Genomic DNA, 20,402 nt, shown 5'->3' with positions numbered 1-20,402 from the left:
TATTTTCTTCATACTTGTAATTATCCTCCATACTTCTGTTGTTTCTAATCCACCTATCAGACTCTCAATTTCAATAGATTTCTGTTCCCACATCATGTTCTTTTCTATTTTAATTCTGTTTCTGAATTCATAATTTGTTGTCTGGTAGTTTTGCCTGTCCTGTAGTGATTTAGTTGATAAACATTTTTTGTAGAGATTTTTCTTTTCCAAAATCAACATCTACTGGTCATCAGACATCCATGGAGGATCCCGTTTACCTAGACTCTTACTCTCAGTCCCAAGTACCTCTAGAGAAATTTTTGTAAGTGGTTTATTAATATTTTCATATTCTAAATCAACATTGTCGTCTTTTGGAATAGTTTTTAGTTCATTTTCTAATTTATGTTGAAATAAATCCTTGATGTTGAACTGCTTCAGGAGAAAAAGCTTATACCTTGCCTGCTCTAATTTTTCATGACTGCTGTGGTTAGCCACTTGTCCAGTTGTTGATGGTTTTCTCCTGAATGGGTATGTCAGCTTTGCTAAAACTAAGAAGTAATCAGACCCACAGTTGGCTCCCCGCCTGACTCTACAGTCTTGAACTACCATTTTTGGTCGTTTCTTGGTAATAACGTAATCAGTTATAGATTTCTGCTCTAATGATGGCCTCTCCCACGTATATCTGTGGACATCTTTATGTGAATAGTGTGTGTTCAGAATTTTCAAGTCATATTGATTACAGAATTCTACAAGATTTTCTCCAGAACTATTAATGACATTTTCTCCATATCTTCCTACTACTGCATGATTTACTTGTGAGCCAAACCTCGCATTAAAATCTCCTGCTATTATTACTTCTTGGTGCTTTTTGACTTGGTTGAGTAGATGGTCTAATTTCTGGTAGAAATGCTGTTTCGCATCGCCGTTTGGTGCATACACCCCTATTATAAGTGTTTCAATGCCATATAACTTGATGGTAAAAGTGAAAATTCTTTCGAATATAAATTCATAGTCCTTGATGTAAGCGCTCAGACCTTTGTTAATTAGAATAGAAACGCCTGCTTTTGCTCGTTTATGTTTATCAACTCCAGACCAAAATTGGATTAAATTTCCAAATTTCTCATTCCCTTGTCCCTTTTTTTGTTTCTGATAGAATAATTATGTCCACGTTCAGTCGACTAATTTCATTCTCTATTTTGGTGTGTTTATTTGTCAGGCTTTGAACGTTCCACGTACCAACTCTCAATGTCATTTTCCTTGCCAATAATTGTCGTAAGGAGTTTCTATCTGATTTCCGAGGCTCCGCTTTAGATTCTCGAGCTTGTAGAAGTTTTTTGTGGGTAATGGAGTGCTGGCCCATTGACCCAACCCCCAAGTTGGTGGACCAGGATTTGATATCAGGGTTTACTCCCCGAGGAGGGTTGGCTTCACCACGCCTATAGAGAGCCCCCGTCCCTAGGTGGGACACATTTCGTTTGGCTGCTCTGTTGAGACCTGTCCGGCTTGGGTGACCCTGCCAGTAGCTACGCTACCGCCGGCATAGCCCTCAACTTCGCTAGAGCACGCAAACCAATGAAGATACCTTCGATAAGGCAGTGTCACTTGGGAGGATCTGATAAAATGGTTCAAATGGCTCTGAGCACTATGGGACATAACACCTGAGGTCATCAGTCCCCTTGAACTTAGAACTACTTAAACCTAACTAACCGAAGGACATCACACACATCCATGCCCGAGGCAGGATTCGAACCTACGACAGTAGCGGTCGCGCGGTTCCAGACTGAACCATTCAGCCACACCGGCCGGCGAGGATCTGATATGAAAACATAAAATTTGTGCCCTACTGGCATCATCATGACGATGCGTAACAGTGGACGTCCCTTTTATTCTCGTTGTCCACTGATATCGTTTCATGTCATTGCATCTTCATTCATTTCATTCCCAATCGTACCTGTTTATTTCGTTTCAGTGCGTTTAAAACAGTCTAATTATTTTCTTATTATTTAGATCCTCAACATGATCGAACTAAATAAGCGATACGAAAGCGTGATAAACTCAAAAATTCAATCGAATCCAATTGTCGAAGAAACGGGATGGACCAAGAGGAGTCAACGAGCATATACAAGTAACAACAAATACAGGGAACTTAAGCAGTTCGCCGAAGCTTTCCGCAGTGAATTTCCATCGGAAGACACTTTAATAATGTCGTTAGTGATGCAGAAGTAGACACCACTGCCGGATCTCGATATTTAGCTATTTAATAAGCAAGAAAGTTTTTGTTGCATGCTGTAGCAGCTACAATTCCAAAAAGAGGTAAATAATTAAAAATACAGTTTGTGGAATTGGATGATAACATTCGAGGTTATTGCACTAAAATAAGACATACCGATTTTTAATCACGTATACCGGGTTTCTCTCCGAACGGACGTCAGCACGTCTTCTTTGGTGTTATGGCAGACATTTGGATACTTGCAATTTAGTTTCTGCATTTTGTAGATGGAGTCGTTCCAAACAAATATGCTCCTGTTGCTCATCACGTCTTTCATGTGACGCCTAGTGTCAATGGAAACCGTCGGCTTGTTTCCCATTACAACTAAAACTATATTTAAATCGGAGTTTTACATGCCTGTTTAATAGAGCGGTTCCAGATTTATCTAGTGTGATATTCGCTTTCTCCATATGTATTAAGAGGAACATTAAAACACGAAGAATAACCAGTACTCCAGCAGCGAATAAGAGGCGCTGCTACACAGGTATAGCAGATTAGTGCGAGCCAGGGAGGCACGCGAGTCACTGCTGGACTACTGATTATTCACAGTGCTTTAATGTTTTTGTTAACACATATCGACGGAACCAATATCGTATTAGACTAACTTAGGACCGCTCTGTCGGATGGTCACCTATAATTCCGCTTTAAATATAATTTAGTTTGTAACGGGGTACAAACCGTCAGTTTCCATCGATGCTGGGTGTTGCATGTACGACGTGACTAGCGATATTTCTTTGGATGACTCCAACTTCACATTCCAAAAGCGAAATTGCACATACCTGCCGAAACACCAGATAAAACGCGCCTGACATCTCTTAGGAGCGCCATAAAACCTGGGAACTTTTCCTGACGTTAAACACACATTTAAAAAAAAATCCTAATATATCCTGTCGCATCTAACTGAACAAAAATGAATCTTTAGGCTAGCCTGGGAAAGGGCAAATGCTAGTAAAACCAGTTCTGGAGAAGTGATACAGCATTTGGAGTCTTTATCAAGTCGACATGACAACAGACACCCAACTAATTCAGACCCGCACTGCTAGCATTGTAATGGGTCTACAAATGTCACTGAAAGTGTAACAGAGAAATCCTCTGTGTACTTAAATGACAAAGTTTGGAACGAAAATGACATTGTTATCGGGAAACAAAGAAAAGAACAACTTTGCAATCAGGCCCTCTGAAAACGACACGATGTTGAGTGGCCGTCGTGTTATCCTCTGCTGGGGTCCAAGGGATGTACAGGGCCCGCAATGAACTTGTGACGTCACACTAGTCGCCTTGTCCGCCATACTTCGCGATCGTCTGAAATAGTTACTTGCTCTCCGCCGAAGACTACTGCTGGCATTCGTAAGACCTGTAGTGTCACGTGCTGTGACGTACATCCTGCGGCTTTTCTTTCTCGTGGGTCTCGTCCTCTGCCCCGCGGCGTTATACGGATGCGGTATGGTGTTGCGTGAGGTAAGCGCACCACTCTCCCGGCCGTTGTCGACTTTTCAGATCTTAGAGCAGATACTTCTCATTCTCACAACTTTTAAACTGGTATCATGAGGCTGAGTGCACCCAGTTCTAGTCATCCCTCCAAGGAAAAATCACTGGCAGTATGTGGAATACTCCGCATGAGACTTAATACGCTCACCACACGGCTACGGCGGCAGACGATGCTGGGAAAATTTAGAGAACCGGTAACGGAGGAAGACTGTACGATAATTAAGCTGCCAGCATCATATATCCAGCGCAAGGATCATGGCGTTAAGATAAGGGAGATGTATAAGGTTATTTTTCCCTCGCTCGATGAGCGAATGGAATGGGACAGAAATACGCTAACACTGCTACGACGTGTCCTGCGGTTTGCAGAGTATAGATGCAGAGTTAGATATAGGATCACAGGCATCTTTCAAATGTAGAACTCTAAGTAGCTACATGTCGGTCGCGTGACTTTCCTCAGATTACGCGGCGGAGGTTGCGCGGACACTGAGTGGACGCAAAAATTGCCACATAATGGCCTCCCACAGCGAAACCGTTACGCGGGCATTCTGCGAAATGAGTCAGGCCAACCGTCATAGGAATTACTCGATGACGTGGGACGAGTGAATGCTGTAACTATGTATGAGCAGTTCGTATAAAAGGTGATACAACATAGATTTCACTTACACTCGCGCAATATTAGGGAAACCTATTGATAACTTAAGTAGTAACTTACAGCATGGTGTGTTACATACATCTGCACCTATGCTCAACAAGCCAATGTTATTTGAATGGGAGAGAGTACTTCCCACTGTACCACTTATTATGGCTTCTTCCAGTCCCATTCGTGTACGGAGAGCGGTAATAATTATGGTGTATGCCTCTCTGCGCGCTGTAAGTAGTATAATCTATTTGTGGCCCCTTGAACAACGATTCGTAGGAGGTTGTATTGTATTCCTAGACTCCTCACTTAATGTTGGTAATATTACACGTAGCGTTGTGCCTGTCTGCACCAAACACGTTTTCGCTGAAAATAATATGATATACAGAGCTGCCTGAATGGGATTTGAAACTTACACACATTATTTTATCCAGAAAGGCTCAAGTGATTGTTAACAAAACTGTGCTGAGCGTCCCCAATCTATTTCTTCCGTAAGTTAAAGTCACTTCAGCAATTACAAGATACAGCTTCAGCAATGAGAAGCATAAATTAGTGTTTGTTATCCTCGGCTTCCAGAAATACATCTGGGAGAATCAGTTTTTCAATAGTCTTTTTTATTCTTGGGTCCGCAGGTGCCTTAAATTACTTGAAAGAGTTCATATTGACCCAAGAGTTTTTTTTTTATTTGAAACAAATATTTTATATCATTGGCGAGTAGTTAATTTGGCCCCTGTGGAGCTATCAAGTAACTTCACACAAAATATACAGTATAATCTTTAATTTGCCAGTATTTCATGATCCACAATCAGTGAGGGGATGTATCAACATGATACGGCGTCCATGTACCCGATTAGTGGCGGAATAAAATACATTCACACGTAAATGGTTCAAAAAGTGCAATCCATATTCCAAGTGTGAGCACACACACACTATATGTCACGTTTTTCTGTGTTATATCTAAAAGATTCTAGTATGCCTACCTGACAATGCAAACACGTGCCCACAGTCGATGTATAAACCGTCTGTCAGTCTCAGGAAATTGGAACAACGGCTGGAATGGCAGCATAACGCAAGGCCGCGCAAATGTCAGTAGCCGCTGGAGGTTCTCCAGACGAATGGACCCTGCCTCTGCAGACCAGATTGATATTAATCTGCATCAATCATACCGGAACTATGTAGCGCAGGCTATCGTGTTTCGCCAAACACACATTCCTAAAAGTCACTGTCATCTTTTAACTAATACTACAAGCACATAGAAACTCCATCTCTCATATAATGGACAGCTTCGTACTAAAAATCTCATAAATAAAGCAGTATTCTTGTTTTTACTATTTCAAAACAAAAGCTGATTGTTCCTTCAATCAAGCATTGAGGTGTGTAATATTTTGGTTTTACGAAAGAGATGATCCGAGGGCTAATCCAGTGTACTTGCATTTGCGAGAACCGGATTCAAATCCACATCTGATCATCCAGGTTTAGGTTTCACGGGAGTTTCCCTGTATTGTCTACAGCAAATGTTAGGATATTCCACAGAACAATGCACGGTAGATCTCCTGCCGCATCGTTTTTTTATGTTTGAAGTTACATCCAGAAACGTGTGTGTACGTGATGTAATCACCTCTGGTGTTTTCTTTTGTAATATCGATGTTAACAGAGTGTTAATCTCTAATTTCTTCTCCTAGTACATTGAGTTCGTTTAAAATTCCTAACCCATACTACTAGCAGAAATCCTGTGGCTAGCCCATTGTTTCAAATTGTGTTTTCTACTAGACGGTGTAGAAAGTTGATGCTACCGATTCAGGTCGCCAAACGGTAGTTCTGGTCTACAGCACCGCTGAGGTTTGTGTAAAGCGCTGTAAATCTGTGTTGTACCTGATGATCCATCACTGTTGCTTCGAAGTAGAAAACTATTTTAGACTGAGTATACTGCCACGTATTAACTCGTTCTATAAAATAAAGTGCCCTTCATAAATATATAAGTACGACAAGTTTTTGTTTGTATTGAGTTCTAGAAATGTTTATTAAAATATGTTAGATAAAGTAGGCTATACTCAAGGTTAAATGAAACTCCTTGAGGTACTGAAAATTTACGAAAGGTCACGAGCTCTTATTTCGATTACGCTTATAGTTACTTGAAATAAGGCTACTTAACCAAGACCAGTTATATGAAGTGAAATATAAGTTACTTAATACTCTTAGAAGAGACGTTATAATCTAACTGACGACATTCCTGCGTCAAAGACAGAGAAAAACTTAAGAAATAAATAATTGATGATTTGATGTACTTGAATGGCTTAAACGTTTTTCAGATTCGAACAGAAATATTTTTCTTCTGCGTCATTGCAATTTATTTAAGTTTATGCCTCAAATGACTTACAGTCAAATACCGATCCGTGCACAATAAAAGAGCAAGCGGCATGACGGCTGAATCGTGTGTTACTGAAATTTTGTGTTTGCATTCGATAGATAGATATCGGACGTCTGTCGTATTGCAGTAATATATTTTATTGGGAATTCTCAAATAATGCATTCAACACAGTATTCAGTTAATCTGACTTGTTCCCACATTTGTTGTCACTGGCAGCAATACGATGACCGGACTCAGACTTCATATACAATGTTGCCCACAGGCAATCAGTCACTTTTTATAACCTACGAACCAGTACGACAGTGACAAAATGTTTACAGTGTATTTCACGATCAAGTTATGACTTAAGAATATAACAACAGTGATTTTTGTTTACACAGTCAGTTAACACATCAGATTTCTTGGTATATGACAGTGGTTTTAGTTGTATAGTCAGTTAGCGTTCCAGATTTCCTGATATATGACAGATATTGATGTTGTTGACACGAAGATGAGACCGGAATGAAAGTTACTCACAGAGGTTAATAAAAGATAATACTAGTTATTACATGACGATAACATATTGTTTACAGTCCACCGACTGACTGTTGTTGGATTGGGAAGTAGTATGCAAAGACTGGCTTAACTGTAAAATTTGGAAATTAGTGGTAAGGTCATATGGGACCAAACCGCTGACGTCATCGGTCCCTAATCTTACGCACTACTTAATCTAATTTAAACTAACTTACGCTGAGGACAACACATACACCTACGCCCGAGGGAGGACGCGAACCTCCTACGGGGCGAGCCACAAGGACCGTGACAAGGCGCCCTAGACCGCGCGGCTACTCCGCGCGGCACTGTTTTAATGATATTTTGAGAACCCAGATATTAAATATTATTTTATGAAACTGCTGGGTGAAGATTTAAGAGAGTAAATGATCTACAAGTCCCAACAACGATTTGGGTTAACTAAAAATACATCTGTTTAGAGAAGTATAAAACTTCACAATACTTTCTCTCATTTATGTGGCCATATTGTTCGTAGCTGCTTTACAATCCTTAAGGGTATTTTCATTCTGTCATTGTAGTTACAAAAAAATGTGTGTTTCTTTCACCAGATGCGTTTCGTTTTGAGGTAAAGCTTCATCAGTGGCCTGTAACTAAGTTATTTACCTTTTTATTTGCTTTAAGATCGAAAAATAGTTCGTTAACAATATGTTAGTTCTTACTTACGGTGATTTCCGCTTGATTTCTCGCCTACATCGCGAAATACCGTCTGCTAGCACATCGTTGATGTGTTCCTTCTTTAGACACTGATAGTTGTGGTCTAATTTCTTAACTGCTCTGCAGCACTATGCATTTCTTATGTTTTAGGAACATGCTGTTTCGCAGACCACTGTTTTCTCTTAGTTTTTATACTTTTAAATATGTATTTTGGTTTGTGTTTTATAGTGTTGCCAATATAACCTTGCCACTAGCTTGTCTTTGACGTATATTCTTTTATTTTTAGTTTATTGTTTGTGTGTAATTCTATTTAATTATGTTGCTGTGTATTTATATACTGTGTAATAGTATGGAAGGAAACGTGATGGAGAATGTTTTTTTTTGGGTGAGGGGGGGGGGGGAGCCATGATGAGTGGACATAAGTAGTGTGATGAAGTAGTGTGAGGAGAAGGTGAGGAGCAAGAAGTGAAATGAAATTGGGAAGGGCGTTGGGTGTGAGAGTGGAAGAGGGTGAATGTGGTAAAAGCTCTTTCCTTTGTCATGTAATTTCATCAGTTATTTTATATAGAGTCTGGTTTCCAATATTTATTTGGTTACTGAGCAACTGTTTATTTTGTGTTAATGCTTTGCGTATGTGGAAATCTTCTTGGAAAGGGAAGAGGTATTGTAAGTAGGCAGTTTAGATTTTTATGTTGGTAACGCCACGTAGCGCTCTGTATGAAAATCACTGGCTGTGCTGTGTGCAGTCTGTGGCTGGTTGGCATTGTTGGAATATTCGCTATTGTAGTGTTGGGCAGTTGGATGTGAGCAGCGCATAGCGTTGCGCAGTTGGAGGTGAGCCGCCAGCAGTGGTGGATGTGAGGAGAGAGATGGCAGAATTTTGAGATCGGACGATCTGGACGTGTGTCCATCAGAAAGAGTAAATTTGTGATACTGGATATCATGAACTGATATATATATATATGATGACATTTTAACCTTATTAAGGTAAGTACATTGTTTGTTCTCTATCAAAATCTTTCAGTTGCTAACTATGCCTTTCAGTAGTTAGTGCCTTCAGTAGTTAGAATCTTTTATTTAGCTCGCAGTATTGGCGCTCACTGTATTGCAGTAGTTCGAGTAATGAAGATTTTTGGGAGGTAAGTGATTCATGAAAGGTATAGGTTATTGTTGGTCAGGGCCATTCTTTTGTAGGGATTATTGAAAGTCAGATTGCGTTGCGCTTAAAATATTGTCTGTCAGTTTAGTGTTGATCACAATAAGTAAAGAAAGAAATGTCTGAGTACGTTTAGTTTTGCTCAACTGTTTGGAAATCAAATAACGTAAGAGATTTATCAGCACAGTAATTCATTAATTTCTCCAAGGGGATGTTTCAGTATCTGTCTTTACTGATTCTTATGGTGTTCATATCTTTTTCAATATTGCTTGGTCTATGGTGTTCTTGTTTAAGATGATCTGCAAATGTTGAACGGTTTGTACCGTATTTAAATGCTCTGATGTGTTCTTTATATCTTGTGTCGAATGTCCTGCCAGTCGTTCGAATGTATATCTTTTTACAGTCTCTCAACTGAGCTGATAGATACCAGATTGTTGGCATCTGTCTTTCTAACGAGTGGTGCAATCAACTCAAAACTAATGTGTAGCTCACTCGGATTTTAAACTTACAGAAAGTTGTAATAATTTCAATTAACAGTTTCTCTTAATAAATACGGTTCCAGACAAAATTAAATATAACATTATAACTAGCTGACTGTAAATTGTCACATGGATAACGACATTACATGAACAATACGTTGGCGTTTTTCACTACTCACTGTCTACACTTCAGTGAGTATAAATAGTTTCAAATACAAGACAGGGAAAAAATTTAGTTCTTTAAGAGTAGCAGGTAGATTAGCCCCGCTTTGCTTCTATTCACGGTGTCTGCTCAACAATAGCTAACGTTTCTTACGCGAGCCAAATGCCGTAATTACTGTAAGCTTGAGTGCGTAAAGCCGCTCGGTCTGGGTAAAGGTTACGAGAAGCTATCCGTGACCAGTTTTGTGTGGCCTGCTTAGCATGAGGAACCCATTTGAAGGAGCGCCCTTGCCTCGGCCGGCGGCCCGCGTGTCACAGGCGCGCGGTCGCGACACTATCGGAGCGTCGGTCTGAGGCAGCCAAAAGGAGCACGCTTGCTTCTGAATGTCTACTCAAATGCCGTCGGTCAAGGAAAGGAACGCGGACCCCGCCTCCGCCTCTGTTCAGCATAATGCCCAAGGCTTGCTCTTGCTCTGTCTTCACTCTTCAACGGAATTCTGCATCACAGCTAACTACACTGACGGAGAAAATATCTCAGCACCAAGAAGGAGTTGTACGACATAAACGAAAGTTGTTAGGAATGTTTATACATCTGAAAAATGATATCTGTTTAAATTTCGCACCAGTCGCATAGGATTAGATTAGATTAGATTAATACTTGTTCCATAGGTCATGAATACGACACTTCGTAATGATGTGGAACGTGTCAGGTTAATAAAAGATGTCTGTACAAGATATTACATTACACAAAATATTGCATGACACTAATGTTTAAGTTGTTGTTGTTGTTTTTTTTTTCCTTTAATTTACATCTAAAAATTCAGCCAATGAGTAGAAGGAGTTGTCATCTAGAAATTCCTTTAATTTATTTTTAAATGTTAGTTGGCTATCTGTCAGGCTTTTGATGCTGTTTGATGGGTGACCAAAGACTTTTGTGGCAGCATAATTTACCACTTTCTGTGCCAAAGTCAGATTTAACCCTGCATAGTGAAGATCATCCTTTCCCCTGGTGTTATAGCTATGCACACTGCTATTACTTTTGAACTGGGTTGGATTATTAACAACAAATTTCATAAGTGAATATATATACTGTGAGATTACTGTGAGGATCCCTAGATCCTTAAATAGATGTCTGCAGGATGACCGTGGGTGGGCTCCAGCAATTATTCTGATTACACGTTTTTGAGCAATGAATGCTTTTCTACTCAACAATGAATTACCCCAGAATATGATGCCATACGAAAACAGTGAATGAAAGTAGGCATAGTAAGCTAATTTACTGAGATTCTTATCACCAAAATTTGCAATAACCCTAATAGCATACGTAGCTGAACTCAGACGTTTCAGCAGACCATCAATGTCTTGCTTCCAGTTTAGCCTCTCATCAATGGACACACCTAAAAATTTTGAAAATTCTGCCTTAGCTACAGACTTCTGTTCAAAGTCTATATTTATTACTGGAGTTGTGCCATTTACTGTACGGAACTGTATATACTGTGTTTTATCAAAATTTAAAGAGAGTCCGTTTGCTGAGAACCACTTAATAATTTTGTGAAAAACATCATTTACAATTACATCACTTAGTTCTTGGTTTTTGGATGTTATTACTATACTTGTATCATCAGCAGAAAGAACTAACTTTGCATCTTCATCAATGTGGAATGGTAAGTCATTAATGTATATCAAGACCAGTAAAGGACCTAAGACTGAATCCTGTGGGATCCCGTACTTGATAGCCCCACCAGTTTGAGGAATCAGCTGTTGTTTTAACATTACATGAACCACTTATTTCAACTTTCTGCATTCTTCCAGTTAAGTATGAATTAAACCATTTGTGCACTGCCCCCCCTCAAACCATAATGATTTAGCTTATCTAAAAGAATTCCATTATTTACACAATCAAAGGCCTTTGAGAGATCACAAAAAATACCAATAGGTGATGTCCGGTTATTCAGAGCATTTAATATTTGATCAGTGAAAGTGTATATAGCATTTTCTGTTGAAAAGCCTTTCTGAAAACCAAACTGACATTTTGTTAGTACTTTATTGTTACAAATATGGGAGGCTAATCTTGAATACATTGCTTTCTCAAAATTTTTTGTTAGAGCTGTCAGAAGAGAGATTGGGCGGTAGTTGTTGACATCCGACGTATCCCCCTTTTTATGTAATGGTTTTACAATGGCATATTTCAGTCTATCGGGGAAAACACCCTGCTCCAAAGATCTATTACGTACGTGGCTGAGAATCCTACTTATCTGTGGGGAACAAGCTTTAACTACCTTGCTGGAAATGCCATCAATTCCGTAAGAGCTTTTACTTTTCAATGAGTTTATTATTTTACTGATTTCAGAGGGAGAGGTTGGTGGAATTACAGTTGTTTCAAACTTCACAGGTATGGCCTCTTCTATTAGTAGCCTTGCCTATTCTAGTGAAGATCTGGAACCTATTTTCTCCATAACATTTAAAAAATGATTATTGAAAATATTTTCAATTTCTGATTGTTTGTTAGTACACTTGTCATTCAGTTTTATGGCACTAAAGTCTTCCTGTGCTCTTGGTTGCCCTGTTTCCCTTTCAATAATATTCCAAATTGCTTGAATTTTATTATCAGTGTTACTGATCTCAGACATGATACACATGCTTCTGGACTTTTTAATAACTTTTCTTAGTACCGCACAATAGTTTTTATAATATTGAACAATTTCGGGGTCAGTACTCCCTCTTGCTGTTAGATACAGTTCTCTTTTACGGTTGCAAGATATTCTTATTCCTTCAGTTAGCCAAAGTTTTTTATATGTTTTCTTGGAATTATGTTTAACTATTTTCTTGGGAAAACAATTTTCAAATACCCTTAAAAATGTATCGTGAAATAAGTTATATTTCAAGTTTGAATCAGGTTCCTTATACACTTCATCCCAGTCTAGCTGCTGTAGGCTTTCCCTAAAGTTTGCAATATTTATATTGTTAATTGAACGCACTGCTTTGAAAGTCTGATTTGATATACTGCATGGAGCTATGTCATGTACTGTAACTAGCTGCGCAACATGATCTGAAAGACCATTGCTAGTGATGCTAGTAGCGCCACTATGAGGATGTAAATCAGGTTCACTTTAAACATACGCCGTAACTGTAGTGAGCGTTTGTTACCTTTGAGACTGAACATGGTGAGCTGATATTCAGAATACCTGTAAGGCGAGAAACAACACTTCACCGAATTTGAACGACGTCTTGTAACAGGGCTGCGGGCAGTTGGAGGTTACTTCTGCGATATTACAGAAAGACTGGGCAGGAATGTAGCCTCGTTACGTAACTACTGGCAGCGGCGATCACGAGAATGTACCGTCGCAAGAATACCGGGCTCCGGACAGCCACGTGCCACTACCGAGAGAAAACCATCGTATTCGGTGTATAGCTCTGGCTAATCGTACTGCATCTGCAGCAGCAATTTCAGCAGCAGTTGGCACCACAGTAACACAACGCTGTTACAAATCAGTTACTCCGAGCAAGACTTCGTGTAACTTGCATTCCACTGATCCCAAACTACTGCCATTTGAGACTTCAGTAATGCTAAGCGAGAGCTCATTGTAGGGCAGGGTGGAGGTCTGTTGTGGTTTCTGATGAAAGCTGGTTTTACCCCGGTACCAGTGACGGCTGTGTGTCGGTAGGAGGAGGCCAGTTGAGGGCCTCCAACCAACCTGTCTGTGTGCTACACACATTGTACCTACATCTCTATGTTGCAGATTTCTTTCCATCAGAGTATTTCTGCGAAAAGGTTCTTGCCCTTACATATTAAGCTTCGCGCTAATCTGATCCGTTTTATGGAGACACAGAATTGCGGTTTCTTCTTTATAGGACGTGATTCGAAATACTTATTGGACGTCACATTGCTGCAGTCCCCTGTACTGATCTCATTTTACGAACCTGCCTCTATATATTTACTCAACAACTCTACCGTGTGGATCTGACAGGATCTATACCTATGTTTGTACTCCGCGAGCCACCATTTGGAGTGTAGCAGAGGGTGCTCTGGCACCACTGCAATTCACTCCTTTTCTATCAAAGTCACGGATAGTCCGAAGGAAGAACAGCTGTCGATATACATCCGTACGAGATTTAATTTGTCTGTTTGTTCCAGTCGTGATCATTTCGCGAGATATTCATGGGAGGAAATTATAATTTGTCTGATTCTTCTTGGTACATACGGTCTCTAAATTGTTCAGTAAACGCATCTGTGATCCACAGTACCTCACTTGTAGAGTCTGCCACTGGATTTCGGCAAGCATCTCGGTGACGCTGTCGCTGCTGCTAAACCAACATGTTAAGAAACAGGTCATTCTTTTTTTCGTCTTCTCTATTAAACCCACTTCCTAAACCTCCCAAACTGACGAGTGCTACTTGAGAATCAGTCAAACGAAGCTTTTGTGAGCTATCCCTTTGGTGGATGAATTCATTTTGTAGTATTTTTTTTCACAAAACTTCAGCCTCCACCTGTCTTCCCACAATTAGTTTTATGTAATCTTTCTACATTAGCTAGCCCCTGACGATTAGTCTCATATACTTACGACTGTTAACGTCTATGATAAGTTATCGCCAATTTTATACGCAATGCGTTACATTGACATACGTCGAGCATCAGATGCCAGTCCCTGCACAAAAAGTCGACCCTCTATGGTCTTTCAGCACCTCGCTACAATTTTTTGACGTTGTGACATTCCTATGCACAACAGCACCACCTGAAGAAGGGCCTCACTGGCAGTCAACGTTATATTACTTTTATGTAGTCCCACATCTTCCTTCAACCTATTCCATGTAGCGGCTAGCGCATTACTTCTTCTTGTAAGTCTCAATTTTCCGTAGTTTAAACCCAATGTATGTAGGAAAATTCATTTGAACCATTTGAACTAAATTTATACGGTCTTTCCCAGGAAAATATCTCCACAAGTGGTAGGTCCGAATCTTTTTATGTTATGGCTGAGAGTAGTAACTGCGCGTGATATCATAATCAAACATACACGAGATTTTTTGCTTACTTGTGCGTATTGTAAAGGGGATTCAAATGAAAACAAGATAGATGTAAAAAAGTAAGGAAACTGATTAAACTATGTATTATTTCAAAAGTAACGTCCGTAATTGTTAATATATTTATCCCAGTGTGAGACAAGGTGGTCAATGCCTTCGTGCAAACTGTTTGCAACTGGGTTTGGAACCACGACTGTACACCGAAGTGCATCTTTTCATCCGAAGTGGGCCCACCTGCTGCCAAGGTTGTTTCAACTTCACTGCAGAAGTTTCGCTGGGAAGCCCTCACACATTCTCCATACAGTTCCGCTCTCTACCCAAGAGATTTCCACTTTTTTTGGAATCCCCGAAGAAAGACACTCGCGGCTGTTGATTTCCTGTGGACGAAGAGGTACACGCCTTGGTACAAGCATGATTGCCCGTCTTGTCTCACAGTGGATAAATGTGTTAGAAGCTAGGGCGATTACTTTTGGAACAAACATTTTACTTACCTTTCCAACTGTCTCGTTTTCATTTGACTGCACCTTATATATTACACTAGCTGAGAAACGCGGCGTTGCCCACGTATTTATTCATTCCAATCTTCTATCAGTCCATCTGAAGTAATAAAAAAGTAATAAATTAAAACGTTAGAGTGATGCGACAGTTTCTCACGCATCTCGGTGTTTATGACATCATATCTCTTGAACTATGTGTCGTAAACTGATACATCTTTTAGTCAGCGGCATATGCCGATGCTGTCTGCGGAAAGCACTGCTAATAGAGTTGGTACCAAATCAGTAATGAATTAAAACACCGTGCATGATGTGTCAGTTTCTGCCGCTTCTCAGTATTTGACTTCATAACTTCTGAGATATGTGTCGTACAATGACACGTTTTTGTAGATACAGTCAGCAGCATATGTGGATATTGTGTGCGAAAAGTGATGCGAATAGAATTTGTAGCAAAGAAATGATAAATTTACACGTATTGCTTGATGAGTTAATTTTCCACGCATTCAGTGTTTATGACGTCATATATCCTGAACTACATTCGTACAATGATGTAATATTTCTGGTAAAATCAGTGATATATGTAAGAATCCTCTGCAAAATGTGTCACGAATACAGTTAGTAACAAAGAAGTAATAAATTGAAACGTCATCCTTCATGTGGTAGTTTTACTGCATGAACAACGAGAATGTAGTATACGACAAACTTTTTTCCTTTCATCATTTTGTAGGAGTCATCAGCGAGAAAAATTCTCGTAAAGGTTTAAAAGTATGTGTAAAGTTTTTGCAAGTCTGTAAGTGCTATCAGTCTCAAATACTGGATAGCTAAAGCTCACGTCGTGGGCTACACTGATTTTAATGCAATCCCCACCCCTGTGACAGGTGGGTGGTTCTTAGCTCCAGACAGTAAGTGAGATGTGTACCAAGTTTGATTGAAATCGGTCCAATGGTTTAGAAGGAGATGCGGAACATACGTACATATACGCTATAACTACATACATACATAAAAAAAAATGTTTTGCATCACCCCGGTTCCCAGAACTCCTAAAATTAGATGTTGACTATGGATATTGTATCACAGACACAGTCCCTTCGACTGTTCAGAGATGTCACTAAACACGCCCAAAAATGTAAACAACCACGAATGAGCAGCTCCTATTTTACGGAGGGCGTCCGGCAGCCGATCAGTTCCAGTCATTCCACCAGGAAGGAGGTACATGGCTCCTGTTGTCTATAGTTCAACCATGCCCAGATGGTCAATACCGCAGTGGATGACCGCTACCTACGGATTATGGCTCGGAGGAACCCTGACAGCAACGCCACCATGTTGAATAATGCTTTTCGTACAGCCAAAGGACATCGTGTTACTACTCAAACTGTGCGCAATAGGCTGCATGATGTGCAACTTCACTCCCGACGTCCATGGAAAGGTCCATTTTTGCAACCACGACACCATGCAATGCGGTACCGATAGGCCCAACAACATGCCGAATTGACCGCTCAGGATTGGCATCACGATCTCTTCACCGATGAGTGCCTCATATGCCTTCAAGCAAACAATCGTTGGAGACGTGTTTGGAGGCAACCCGGTCAAGGTTGACACACTGTCCTGCGAGTGCAGCAAGGTGGAGGTTCCCCGCTGTTTTTGGGTGGCATTAAGTGGGACCGCCGTACGCCGCTGGTGGTCATCGAAGGCGCCGTAACGGTTGTGCGATACGTGAATGCTATCCTCCGACCGATAGTGCAACCATATCGGCAGCGTATTAGTGAGGCATTCGTCTTCATGGACGACAGTTCGCGCCCTCATCGTGCACCTCTTGTGAATGACTTCCTTCAGGATAACAACATCGCTCGACTAGAGTGGCCAGCACGTTCTCCAGACATGAACCCCAGCGAACATGCCTGGGATAGACTGAAAATGGCTGTTTATGGACGACGTGACCCACCAACCACTCTGAGGGATCTACGCCGAATCGCCGTTGAGGAGTGGGACAATCTGGACCAACAGTGCCTTGATAAAGTTACGGATAGTATGCCACGACGAATACAGGCGTGCATCAATGCAAGACGACGTACTACTGGGTATTAGAGGTACCAGTGTGGACAGCAGTCTGAACCACCACCTCTGAAGGTCTCGCAGTATGGTGGTATAACGTGCAATGTGTGGTATTCATGAGCAATAAGAAGGGCGGAAATGATGTTTATGTTGATCTCTATTCCAATTTTCTGTACAGGTTCCGGAACTCTCGGAACCAAGGTGATGCAAAACTTTTTTTGACGTGTGTATATACACTACTGGCCATTAAAATTGCTACAGCACGAATATGACGTGCTAAAGACACGAAATTTAACCGACAGGAAGAAGATGCTGTTATATGCAAATGATTAGCTTTTCAGAGCATTCACACGAGGTTGGCGCCGGTGGCGACACCTACAACGTGCTGACACGAGGAAAGTTTCCAACCGATTTCTCATACACAAACAGCAGTTGACCGGCGTTGCCTGGTGAAACATTGTTGTGATGCCTCGTGTAAGGAGGAGAAATGCGTACCATCACGTTTCCGACTTTGATAGCGGTCGGATTGTAGCCTATCGCGATTGCGGTTTATCGTATCGCGACATTGCTGCTCGCGTTGGTCGAGATCCGATGACTGTTAGCAGAATATGGAATCGGTGGGTTCCGGAGGATAATACGGAACGCCGAGCTGGATCCCAACGGCCTCATATCACTAGCGATCGAGATGACAGGCATCTTATTCGCATGGCTGTAACGGATCGTGCAGCCACTTCTCGATCGCTGAGTCAACAGATGGGGACGTTTGCAAGACAACAACCATCTGCACGAACAGCTCGACGACGTTTGCAGCAGCATGGACTATCAGCTTGGAGACCATGGATGCAGTTACCCTTGACGCTGCATCACAGACAGGAACGCCTGCGATGGTGTACTCAACGATGAACCTGGGTGCACGAATGGCAAAAGGTCATTTTTTCGGGTGAATCCAGGTTCTGTTTACAGCATCATGATGGTGGCATCCGTGTTTGGCGACATCGCGGTGAACGCACATTGGAAGCGTGTATTCGTCATCTCCATACTGGCGTATCACCCGGCGTGATGATATGGGGTGCCATTGTTTACACGTCTCGGTCACCTGTTGTTCGCACTGACGGCACTTTGAACAGTGACCGTTACATTTCAGATGTGTTACGACCCGTGGCTCTACCCTTCATTCGATCCCTGCGAAGCCCTACATTTCAGCAGGATAATATACGACCGCATGTTGCAGGTCCTGTACGGTCCTTTCTGGATACAGAAAATGTTCGGCTGCTGCCCTGTCCAGCACATTCTCCAGATCTCTCACCAACTGAAAACGTCTGGTCAATGGTGGCCGAGCAACTGGCTCGTCACAATACGCCAGTCACTACTCTTGATGAACTGTGGTATCGTGTTGAAGCTGCATGGGCAGCTGTACCTGTACACTCCATCCAAGCTCAGTTTGACTCAATGCCCAGGCGCATCAAGGCCGTTATTACGGCCAGAGGTGGTTGTTCTGGGTACTGATTTCTCAGGATCTACGAACCCAAATTGTGTGAAAATGTAATCACATATCAGTTCTAGTATAATATATTTGTTCAATGAATACCCGTTTATCATCTGCATTTCTTCTTGGTGCAGCAATTTTAATGGCCAGTAGTGTATGTACTATACAGTACATCCACTTTTATAATTTGTATAGATTTACTTATGTTTGGGTTGGGGCTGGGAAGGGCAGCTACCAGTCCTTGGACCAAGCGTTTGCCATATGCTGGTGTTCTTGCATATCAATACTCTACGACTGTCATCGTCAGTTTACATTTTTCTTAGGTTTTCGACAAGCAAATGTGTGAAAACTGAAACGAAAAAAAAATGTGCACGGAAGGAGTACTCCATAAAGTTCTTTGTTTAAAAAACTATTCTTTTTTGAAGATAATCAAATATTTTTACAAAGTTATCAACCTATCCTTTATTCTTATATTGCTACAGTTGCTTTGAACTGACCCAAGTCTGGAAATGTTCACGAACAGCACAGTGAGATATTGCTCTGTGTGATAAGTCTTCCTCCATATTGCGGCTATTTTCACATTATAAACGAAACTACACACGTCTTTAATTGGATGAGTACTACCAACATCACTCGGTTTAACCATTTGTGAAAGACTGCTGAATGTACCTACTCACTACAGACGTGGTAAGTTACATGGATGTCATCCAATGTATTCCACGCTGCCTACCTAGAAGGCATAGTGGGATGTGAATGTAAATTGGTACAGGTGCACACCATCGGCGGGTATGTAAACAATTAAAGTTGCAGTTTCTTATGACAGGTAGAGCGGCCACAAGAGTGCATTAGTGTTGTTCGTGTTTAGTGTGTTACCCTGGTATAGTACGGTAGATGTTCTGTGATCAATGTGAAGGACACGGAGATGCCCCGTACTCATGTGAGACAGCATTATCAGCACCTGGCGGATTTCTATAGGGAGCTCGTTGTGGGTCTCTTGGCAGGCTGGTCGAACTGTTGTTCGTGTGGGGCGTTCCGATGTGACAGTGGCCCAGTGTTGGACTGTATGGGGACGTGAGGACAGGCGTCAAGGTTTCTATGGACCACGTCTAACCACAGCAAGGGAGGACCACCGCACTGTGCACCAAGTACATTGTAACCCCTTCACTTCTGCGCCTGCTATACTAGAAAAAGTAATAGGGTCCCTGCAACATCCTCTGTCGTCCTACGTCAATGGTCGTAGACTAACGGAAGACATATTAGGGAATTACCCTTCCACGCCCAAGCTCCCATTAACACTGCAAAACAAACGACTGCATTTGGAGTGGTGCCATGACTGGGGAGCATGGACTGCTGATGAATGGCACCGGATTGTGTTCAGAGATGTATCGTGGTTCTGCACTGGTTCCCTGGATGACCATCGTCGTTGAGTGTGGTGAAGACCTCGAGAAAGGTCCAATTTTTCCAGGTCGCGGCTCTTAGTGATTGAGGAAATTCTGACACCACAACGGTGCGTTAGACATCTCGCATCTGGATGTTTTACCCCTCATACTATAGTATCGTGGTGCCATTTCTAAACAGGGCAAAGATCTTCCACACTTGGCACGTAT

The sequence above is a fragment of the Schistocerca serialis genome, chromosome 3, assembly GCF_023864345.2.
Source record: "Schistocerca serialis cubense isolate TAMUIC-IGC-003099 chromosome 3, iqSchSeri2.2, whole genome shotgun sequence".
NCBI lineage: Eukaryota > Metazoa > Arthropoda > Insecta > Orthoptera > Acrididae > Schistocerca > Schistocerca serialis.
This window is presented reverse-complemented; position numbering follows the sequence as displayed.